The sequence below is a fragment of the Malania oleifera genome, chromosome 7, assembly GCF_029873635.1.
Source record: "Malania oleifera isolate guangnan ecotype guangnan chromosome 7, ASM2987363v1, whole genome shotgun sequence".
Taxonomy (NCBI): domain Eukaryota; kingdom Viridiplantae; phylum Streptophyta; class Magnoliopsida; order Santalales; family Ximeniaceae; genus Malania; species Malania oleifera.
In genome coordinates this window covers 6119235-6130340 of record NC_080423.1, presented here as the reverse complement: position 1 = coordinate 6130340, position 11106 = coordinate 6119235, and positions in this window count along the sequence as shown.

Below are 11106 nucleotides of genomic sequence, written 5' to 3'. Positions count from 1 at the left end.
TTATAGTTTTATTCTAGGAGATATATTGTTTTAGTGCAAAAAGTATTTTTGTTGATATTTTTGATACACTCAAAGTTACGCTTTTATTCAAAGATTTAATCTTATAAGTGTTTCGATAGTTTGAACTTAAATCTGTGAAATATTCAAGACTATATTTCTTTAAAAGATCCTATCTAATATCATTGTATAAAGTGTTTTAAAAATAAACCCTAAGTTCTCCAAAGTTTTGATTTATTAACGTTATTTTTGGGAGATATTGATTAAAGGGTAGATTTGTGAAACATATCATTATAAATCTCCTGTCTATCTTAGAGGCATGTGATTAGTCATTTTTCCAATCAAACCATTTTTCCAATCAGATCATTTTTCTAGCCAAATCATCTTTCCAATCAAAAAAATCACTCAGACTATCTTGGAGGCATGTGGCTTTGTTCCCAATATGAATAGTCATTCCTCAAGAAAAATCACCTTGACTGTCTTGGAGGCACGTGACTTTGCTCCCAAATCCAAGTGGTCATCTTCCCATTAGAATTACATGGACTATCTTGGAGGCATGTGGCTTTGTTCCCAAATCCAAATAGTCATCTTTCAAGAAAAATCACTCGGACTGTCTTGGAGGCATGTGGCTTTGTTCCCAAATCCATGTGGTCATACTTTCATCCCCATGTGATTCCATGCTAGCCACTAGCCCTCCCTAATTAGCCAACCAAAAAACAATAAACAACTTCTTAGAGAATTGTGCGGCATTCCCATTTTGCCTTGGTTGCTCTTCTCCCACCCTCGGATTGGCAGAAACAATACCCGGTTGATCATCCTCAGCGAAGCAATTTTTTTCGAGGACTTAGAACCCTGCACCTGAGAACATTTTTCAAAAGATCTCGAGACTCGCACTCGATTGATCATCCCCATGCCTAGTACGAGTCATCCTCAATGCAAGTCATCTCCAATTCCTTTTGATTCCACATTAACCACTGACTACTCACCCCCGCTAACTTTTAACCAAAAACTGCTAACTACAAACTTTTCAGACTTTCATTTCCTGATCCTTGGTAGGCAAGCATCCCTAATCGACCCAAGGGCACAGAATGGTTGTGCGGCCTGGTTAAAATATGTGTCTTTTATCTTTGGCTTGTTGCTACAAATAACGTAGGAGAGTTCCTACTATTACCTTGGAACAACAAAGCCTACAAAGAGAGGTAGCTGTTGACACCCCAATTTTAACCATGCCATTTTCGAGAAAACCCGGTGTAATAAAAGTTGACTTCGAATCCCGAAAATTGGAGGACCATGTTTGAAAAGCCCGATGTTATTAACCAAGTCCCGGTGTTTTAAATTGAGTCCTGATGTTTTAAATCGAGTCCCGGTATTTTTAATTGAGTCATTTAATTTTAAACCGAGTCCTTCAATTTTTAATTGAGTATAAATTTTTAAACTGTGTCTTTCCAATTTTTGAATGGAGTTTTTAAATTTTAAATTGAGTCTGTGAGTTCCCAAATGGAGTCTTTTAATTTTAAATTAGGTCTTTTAATTTTTAAAGTGAGTATTTTATTTAAGTCATTTTTATTTTCGAGTCCGGGTCTGCCGTTGCCAGGAAGCAAGTTTTAATTTTTAAGCCTGGGACTTTCCTTTTGGGAGGACAAAATTGGACAACAAAGGCACAAAAGAGAAATAAAAAAGGATAAAATAAAAAATAAAAAATTCAAAAAATGAATACCAATAAATATATATATATATATATATATATATATATATATATATATACCTAAAAGAAATTCAAAAAGAAGAAATGAAAAGGAAAAGCATGCACGTGGTTGGAAAAACATTCCCTCCCAAATCCCAATAACAGAACCACGTGGGGGGGGGGGGGGGAATTATTCTCCTGAACAAATTTTGGCGCGAAGGCGTGGCTAGACTCTCTATAAAGAGAGTCTCTTGCACTGGCATAAGGGGCGGAGAGGAAATCATTTTTTTCACGTACGCAGTGGAGGCTGGGTTGCTATTCATCTGTCACCTTGACGAAACCATCTCTCTCCCTCATCTTTCTCCCATTGATTACGCATCTAAATTACTTAATTAAGTATTTAAAATCATGCATTAAAGATTATATTTTTAATTAAATACTTAATTATGTTCAATAATTTAACATTGAGCTTGAATTACAATATTTGGATCATTACTTGATAATTTACAAACTTTTGGTAACTTATTATTGCAGGATAATTTTTGGACATTAAAGCCGAGATTAAAAATATACATGCATGAATGTGAGTTAGAGTTCAAATCAAGGTCATGTGCATGAAGCCAAATATCGAAGAATGGACCGTGAGTCACATGCCTGCAAATGACGAGCCATGCATGCAGTTGTTTGAAGCCGTTTGCGTGTGTAAAAATTGAAGAATCCATGCTATGCAATGTGATAATTTTCGAAATTAAACGAGACATAAAAGAGAACGAGGTGCTGTGTGAGAAGACTACGTGGGCTTCATACACATGAATCCGTGTCATGCAATGAAAAGTGGGCAACAATCCAAGTCCAAAATTCACTAGGAGACAAATAGAACATATTTTGGTATTTTAATCATAACTTTCTCATCTGAAATAGGATTAGTGTGATTCAAGTGGCATTGGAAAGCTTACTAAGATATCTACAATTCATTGTAAAGTAGTATATTACTAATTTGAACGTTTACTAAGTCAAAATTGGGATTGAAAGTGACATTGCTGCGTTGGGCCGTGTGCAGTGCTTAAGGAAAAAATGAGTCTTGGGCCACCAAAAAAATGGCACATGCACATATCTCAAGAGGAGACACGGTTAGGGAAAAATATTAGAGGGGAAATAGGATATTTTATGGAGGAGGAGGGTTTATGGGGGAAAAGGGAGCAGCGGGAGGCGGCGGTGTGCAGAACAGCAGAAGACTCTCGACCTCTCTTAGATTTTTGGCTATCGATCTCTCTCTTCTCTCTTCTCTCTTCTCTCTTCTCTCTTCTCTCTTCTCTCTTCTCTCTTCTCTCTCTTTCTTTGAACTCAATTTTGTTTAAATTAATTTTATTGTTAAGTTTTTAATTTATTCAAAATTTTGATTAATTTTATTTAAAAATAGTTTGTTTAATTTAAGAATTTTATTTTTACTGAATAAATTTCTGTTTAATTCTCTCTCTCTCTCGCTCTCTCTCTTGCATTTAAATTCTTGTTTGAGCATTATTATTGTTAATTTCAATTTTTCTTCTTATTTAAAGTTTTTATAGGGATTTAATTATTTTCTTTGGGAATTTTTATTATTAAAGTTAGTGTTTTTATTTAGAGTGTATTCTTTCTTGGGTTTACGTTTAAAATTAATATTTTTATTTAGTTGAATGATTGCAGGGTTTTGTTCTTTCATTATTCTAGCATTGAATCTGGTATTTATTTAAGTTATTTCATGCATATTTAATTTTTAGTTTGAATTTAAATTCTATTGCGAAAACCACAAAATTCCCAGGAAACTGAATCTGAACTATGTTCAGTAAATTTTTTTTGAAATTACACGAGTTTGGAATTAAAATGCATTCCCTAAGGAGACGATCTGACATTTGGGTTAAGTATTACACGACTGAACTCCTATACTTGGGATAGCTTTCGAGCTGCTCATTTTTAGAGTGGGTCAAGTTATTGGCGCTGTTGCCGGGGAATATTAGTCTTAGCTTCAAATTAGTGTTTTTCCCATCATTTTAAATGTTCTCATAAAAAAGAGAAGGAAAGAAAAAAAAATTGAGTTTTGAAAAAAAATATGGCTGCACCTGCACCACGCACGCTTATGGATTTTTTGCGGCTTACGTACACCACTACATCATCTTACACTGTTTTACCTAATGACAAACTTAACTTCATGATGCAGCGCGGGAGGACGTCATTGATACTTCAGTTCTATGGGATGGAATCTGAGTGTCCTTATCGGTATCTGACGAAGTTCGAGTTGACTTGTAATATTTTTTTTTCTCTCGTGCTAGAACTGATGAATTTACTAGATTTCGTTTATTTCTTGCCTCTTTGGACGATAGGGCGAAAATGTGGTTTAATTCTTTGAGACCTCACTCTATCTCTAATTAGGCTAATATGGAGCATGATTTTCTGCATAGGTTTTGTCCCTTACAGAGAACTCAATTTTTGCAGGAACAGATCATTTAGTTTATGCAGAAGGGTGACGAAACTTTTCGGGCTTGTTGGGAGAGGTTCAAGGATCTGCTAAGTACTTGTCCACGTCACAAGTTTGAATCATGGAAGTTAGTTAATTATTTCTATACATCTCTTACTCATGATTGCAAGAACTTTGTCCATACCATGTGCAATGGAGAACTCTTCAGTAAGGAACTGGATCAGGCACTATCATTCTTTGATTACTTAGCTAAAAGTGTCCAACAATGGAATACACGATATGATCAGGCACCCATGGCAGTACAACCTATCAGCGCAATCAGTGGTGGAGATAAATATGAGCCAACATATTATCCAGGCACTCTTCTGCCTCAGTAGGTCATCCACAAATTCCAAGTGCGAGGTGTAGCTGTACACCAGCAGGAGGTCAAGCGCTGGCAGCAGGGCATACTCCACCCGACTCCCCCGAAGAATTTTCTTGAGGATGCTTTCCAACAGTTCATGCAGATTTAAATCACAACTAACAATCAGTACACTCAGGCCATAAATGAATTGTGGGACACCGCTAATGCGATGGGCACGCAATTAGATATTTTAGAAAAAAAGGAATTTCTAGTAGAACCTCAGCCTAGTCCTCAAGAATACCAGCAGCAACAGTAACAAATATATAATGTTTTTCTTGAGATAGCGAAGGCCGTTATTATTTCGAGAAGCGGGAAAGAATTTTCCTAACCTGAGATGCTTATTGACAGACAACCAATTGTCCCTGCACCTAAAGTTACGGCTGAGACAGATGAAGTCAAAGAAAAATCAGAGGAAGCAGACCTAAAAGTGAAGCAGTCAGTTAATGAGGAGGCTGATACTAATAAGGAGTACCAACCTCTGGTACCTTATCCTCAGAGCTTGACAGCCATGGAACTGTCACTCCTGACTGGATTAAATGTCAAGGAGTCCAATGCTGAAGCAAATCCCCGTAGTGGTAAGATAATTGGTACACCCGATAAAGAGGGTGAGTGGAATGGTGAGAATTTAATTTTCAAGGAACAAGGTAAAACTTTTAATGCTAATGCTTTTGGCAAACCAAAGGTAATTGTTCTAACACCCGTGCCTCAAAGACCATTTCTTAAAGAAGTGAAATCCTTGGAAAATACATTGAATAACGATCCCTTTTTGTTAAAACAAGGAAGACAATATGCACATATTTTGTCTAGTATCTTAGAACATTTTGATTTATTTGAGGCTGACTTTCGTGCAGGTATGAAAACTGATTCATTGTGGCGACTCAAATTTGGAGACCCGCTAGTTTAATTTATAGACCTGCACCCACTAGATGAAATTCTTCTAGAGCCTCCGCCAGACAAACTGTGATGTTTTCTTTCCCTTCTTTTCAGTTTGTTTTACCTTATTTTATTTTTAGTTAATTTTCAAGTACATTTTTCCTTAGTTTCCATTTTTCTTTCCTCTTACTTCTCCACCCAGGTACGCTCCACTTCCCTCGTGCACATCTTTTCTATTTCCCCTATGCTTTCACATTGAGGACAATGTTCCACTTTAGTTTGGGGGGAGGGGGGGATGATAAATTACATTGAAAAAATGTTTTTTTGAATATGGATAACTAGGTCATGATTAACACTAACTGATACCCTTTACATACTTGCATATAACCTAGGAGTTACACACTTAAGCTATATAGTGGGTTATTTATATGTAGTTTCTTTTTATATGGCTAATCTAGGAATTGTAACCCTATGTAGGTTTACTAGTAGTTCATTCGTGTTAATTTGATTATATAAACTTTTGTATTTACATGGTATCTCATGAGGCTGAAAATACATGTTCACGTGACTTGTAGCACTTAGGATTCCTTGTGAGCACTGAGAGAGCGCCCGTGACGACTATGACACCTTGTGAATGAAAGACCTAGGGCCTATTCATAACTTTCTTGGAATCGAAATAATGCCAACTAATAATGAACTTCATATATATCAATCGCATTACGCTATTACCATACTTGAACACACCAATATGGTTGACTGTAAGCCCATGAGCACACTGTTTGAAGCTAAAACAAAAACTTCTGCCAATGAAATACCCTTGGACGATCCTGGCTACTATCGAGGACTTGTAGGAGCCTTACGGTTGGCCTAACATGACTTACTAATCTTATTTTGATGATAACAAATTAAATTTAATTTAACAAGTTTTGGTGAAAGTGATGATACTTTAGGAATCAGAATTTTAAACTCAAGTTCAAGTAATTATGAAGCTAATTGCAAAACTACATAAGGAAATGAAAGATTAAAGGACATGAAAGTATGACCTCCAAAGATGACTTGATGAAAGCTTAAAGAATTGAAGCTTAAAACCAAGATGGAATCAGCAAATGACAAGTATTAAGACTCCAAGCTTAGACTATGTTTAAGTCTTAAGAGAGTCTCTATGTAGGTACTTCATTCAAATGATAATATGGTTGGATTTGAAGCTTATTAGGAAACTGATTGATTTAAAGATTATATTTTGAAAAACCTTGGAAAATATTTTTCAAAAGTTTTAAATTACTTTGGCAAAAACCAAAGAGCAAAAAGTTTTTGTAACGAAATGGAAAATTAGATTTTTGATCTGTCCAAGCGCCTAACTGAGATGGCCTAGACGACTGAAAAATAAATAGAAGGAATTTGAGAGAACCCGAGAGGACCCACGCGACTGACTCGTAATGACCTAGTCGACTGACACCCTACTACCTTTGAAATTTTCAGTATTTTTAATGATCCAGGCCACTGACTCTTCGTACCCAGTCAACTGACTCTTTGAGAATTCAAAATTTTAAAATAACGAGAAGTTTCCAAAATTGAGTTTTTGAATTCTAAACGTTATGAAAACTTGGGAAACACTCCAAGTCACTTGGGGAACACGAAATACTCTTTTCTAAACATCTATAAATGCCCCCCAAGACAAAGGATTCAAGACACCAAGCAATATACAACAATCAAAGCTTCCTTGCTTACAAATTTTCAAAAGCTCTCTTGCTCACATACTTTCTGAATTTCTCTACTGAGTTTTGCTGTGAAAATCTCACAAATCTTTGAGCATATTCTAAATTCTTTCAATCAAGAAAGAAGCTCACAGTGATATACTTCTAAAGTTTCAAATTCTTTCTATTGTTATTTTGAGTTGAAGTATATAGTTGTGCTATTGTTGTACTAATCAGCTCTTGTTGAGAGTGTCTTTGTATAATGAATTTGTTTTTGCTTTTGTAAACAGTTCAGGTTTTGAATCGTTGTTGGACCAAGTGTGGGGTATCGTTTGGAGAGGTGAACTCTAGCCTATTGAAGGAGGGATTGTAAAAGGTTGCTCCTACCCGTAAAGAAGTGGTATAGTGGAATCCTTGGGTGTGTTGCCTAAGGAGAGGACGTAGGCAGGCATAACCAAACCTCATAAAACTCGTGGTGTCACTCTCTTCCCTACTCTCATTTAATTTTCTGCTCATATAACCTGCGTGGTTGGATATTTAATTTTTTGCTCATACAAACTATGATGATTGGATATTAAATAAACTGAAAATTAATTTGACTTTGAGATTGCGAAAACCGTAAGGGAGTATGCTGATTGATTAACACCCAAGACTCATTAATTGAAAGATTTTTTAAATTCTGAGTTTTGGAAGAGTGATTGAAAATTTCTATTGTGATTCATATTGAGAAATCAATTATATTAATACAAGGCTTTTATCAGCTACAGACTTACACTCAATATTGACTTACTCAATTGCTAAATCTTGGAAGCATTGCTAAATTCATTCCATATTGTGAATCTTGTTTTGGAATTCTCATTCATAAAGGTTTATAACTAAATTAATTTTCCACTAAACTTGTAATTGTAAATCAATTTTGCATGTGTGTTTGTTGAAACTAAAAAGAGTTAAGAAAGAATTAATTAAAGAGGGTATAAAGAAATTTTAAAATCCCAATTCACCCCCCCTCTTGGGAGTACACCTTCCTTTTTAATTTGTATCAGAGCGAGGTTGTAGCAAATCTAAATCTAGAAGCTACATAAAGATTTAAATGGCACACCTAGGTGTATCCCCACTAAATTAGTTAATGGCAAAGAAGTACCCAAGGAGGAAAATGACATGACCGATAATGATTTTAATATTCTACAAGTTAAATTCAAGTGCCATGAATGCACTATATTGTGCCTTGGATGTAAATGAGTTTAATAGGGTCATGGCATGTAAGTCAGCCAAAGAAATTTAGGATAAGTTAGAGGTAACCTATGAAAGAACGATTCATGTTAGAGATAGTAGAATTGACATGCTCACAAGCAAGTATGAGGCCTTTAAGATGAACCCAGATGAAAATATCTTTAGCATGTATACTAGGTTTACTCACATAATAAACTCCTTAAATGTTTTAGGGAAAAATTACTCAACATATGAAATGATTCAAAAAAATCCTTAGAGGACTTCCTCTGATATGGGAACCTAAGGCTACAACAATCACGAAAGGAAGAAATCATAAAAATAATTCTCTTGATGAGTTAATTGGATCCCTTCTCACATATGAGATGATGATAAACGAAAGAAATTTCGAAAATAATAAGAAAAATAAGAAATCAATAGCCCTTTAAGGCTGCCAAAGGAGGCTCTAGTGATGAAGATGAAGATAATGAATTAGATAATGAAGAACTAGCCTTCATTACTAGAAGAAATGGAAATTTTTCAGAAAGAATAGGAAATTCCCTCGAAAGTTTAAAGGATAAAAAACCGACAAAGGAGAAACAAACAAAAAGGAAACTAAAAATGAACCTCCTATGTGTTATAACCACAAAAATATTGGACATATTAAACCTGATTATCCACAACTGAAGAAAGATAAGAAAAAGAAAAAGAAGGCAATGAAAGCTACATGGGATGATACAAGTTTAAGAGAATTGGAGAACAAATCAAGTGAACAAGAAGTTGGCAACATATGCTTCTTGGCTCACAATGCCGAGGCAAACTCCTACTATGGTTCATCTGAAGAGTTTAGCGAAGAGTCATGTAATGATTCATGTGATAGTATGTGTGACAACCTGAAAAATTTCCTATTTAAAATTCTCTAATACCACCTAATAATAACCTAAATATCTCATATTATAATAATCACCGATAAAGACAGCGAAAGTCCTCAAATATTAATTACCAGAGTACTAATTATCCCAATATAACAATATTATTTCTAGTATCACAATTAGCACCCCTAAAAAAATTCTAAGTACGTAAAAGCATAATTTAATAAACATATATTCTAAATAAAACTTTCTGTTGGCTTTATGGGATGTCAGCAGTCAACCCTGTTGCGAGGGATCGTAGCAGTGGGCCCCATCTCGACAGTGCTTGGCATGCCAGCCCGTCGGCACCCCTGCTTAGAATTGGTTGGTTTTAGAAGAACCGGTAGCGCTTGATCCTGACAAGTGGTATCAGAGTGAGGTCACGGGTTCGAGCGCTCCCAGGGTAGCTGCTGGGGGGTGATTGTTGGCTTTATGGGAAGTCAGCAATCAACCCTGTTGCGAGGGACCGTAGCAGTGGGCCCCAGCTCGACAGTGCTTGGCGTGCCAGCCCGTCCGCATCCCTGCTTAGAATTGGTGCAGCCCCTCATGTCCACCCGACGCTTAGTGCGGGGCTCTGCGCTTCCGTTTAAAGGAAAAGGTTGCGCCCCTTCTACCACCAATTGGTTTTAGAAGAACCTGTAGCGCTTGATCCTGACGCTTGCCCCGCACTAAGCGTCGGGTGGACATGAGGGGCTGCACCAATTCTAAGCAGGGGTGTCGACGGGCTGGCACGCTAAGCACTGTCAAGCTGGGGCCCACTGCTATGATCCCTCGCAACAGGGTTGACTGCTGATTTCCCATAAAGCCAACAATAGTTGTTGGCCTTACAAGGTTTAAAATCTTGTTATCTTGTTTTGATGCTAACAAACAAGTGAAATTTAATGTATTTATGTGAGTAATGATATTTTAGGGTTCATATATGTGAAAGTAAGGTCAAAGTGCCCACAAGGATCAAATATGATGGAAGTAAGGTCAAAGTGCTCACAAGGATCAAATGAAGCTTAAATGAGCCAAGACATGAATTACTTGTTGAAGAACATGAGGACATGAATGAGTTGTTGAAAGCCAAGGCATATTACAGTCAAAAGAGCCAAAGAAAGGCAAAGTAATAAAGATCAAAGAAATATAGAAGCTTGAAGAAAAGATGGATTCAATCCAAGGACAAAGCATGAAGACTCAAGAACTTAGAATGTTAATATTTTATAAGTCTCATGTAAGTGCTTTAATGTTTAAAATATCGTTTGAAATATTTTGAAGCTCTTAGGTTAACTTCTTAGACCTAGATACTTTTTAAAATACCTGAATAATATTTTTATAAGGTCAAAAATTATTTCAAAAAGGTTAGAATCATTTTTGAAATAAAGAGCACCAAAAAGAATTTTTCCCAAATGCTGTTAGTTTTTATATAGCCGCATTGAGGTGAATTTTTATCTATAAAACACTCATTATTTTAAATAGTGGTAAACATGAAAGTTGTAGTATTTTCTCTTAGATTTATTTTGACATCAAGAACACCTAATTTGGAGTTATACAGAAAAAATTATGGCCAAAACACTGAAATGGGGTCACTGTTGTCAGACATTTAAAAACTGTTCAATGGGCAAATTTTTAAAATTCTAATGTTTTAAATTATAACCGTTTGAACCTTAAATATTCTAATAAATAGGGAAATTCTTTATGGAAACTTTTCCAAGTTTAAAAGCCTATAAATACATGGTTTTGTAAAACAATAAAAATGTTAAGAATTGAAAATTCTGTTTTGAGAAGCTGAAAGTACTCTTGTTCTTCCTAAGTTCTCTTGCTCACTCATTGAAAAATTCTTTTGCTGAGAACTCTAAAGTGCTGATCCTTCTTCCTTCGAATTCCTACTGCTAATCCTCTTCTAA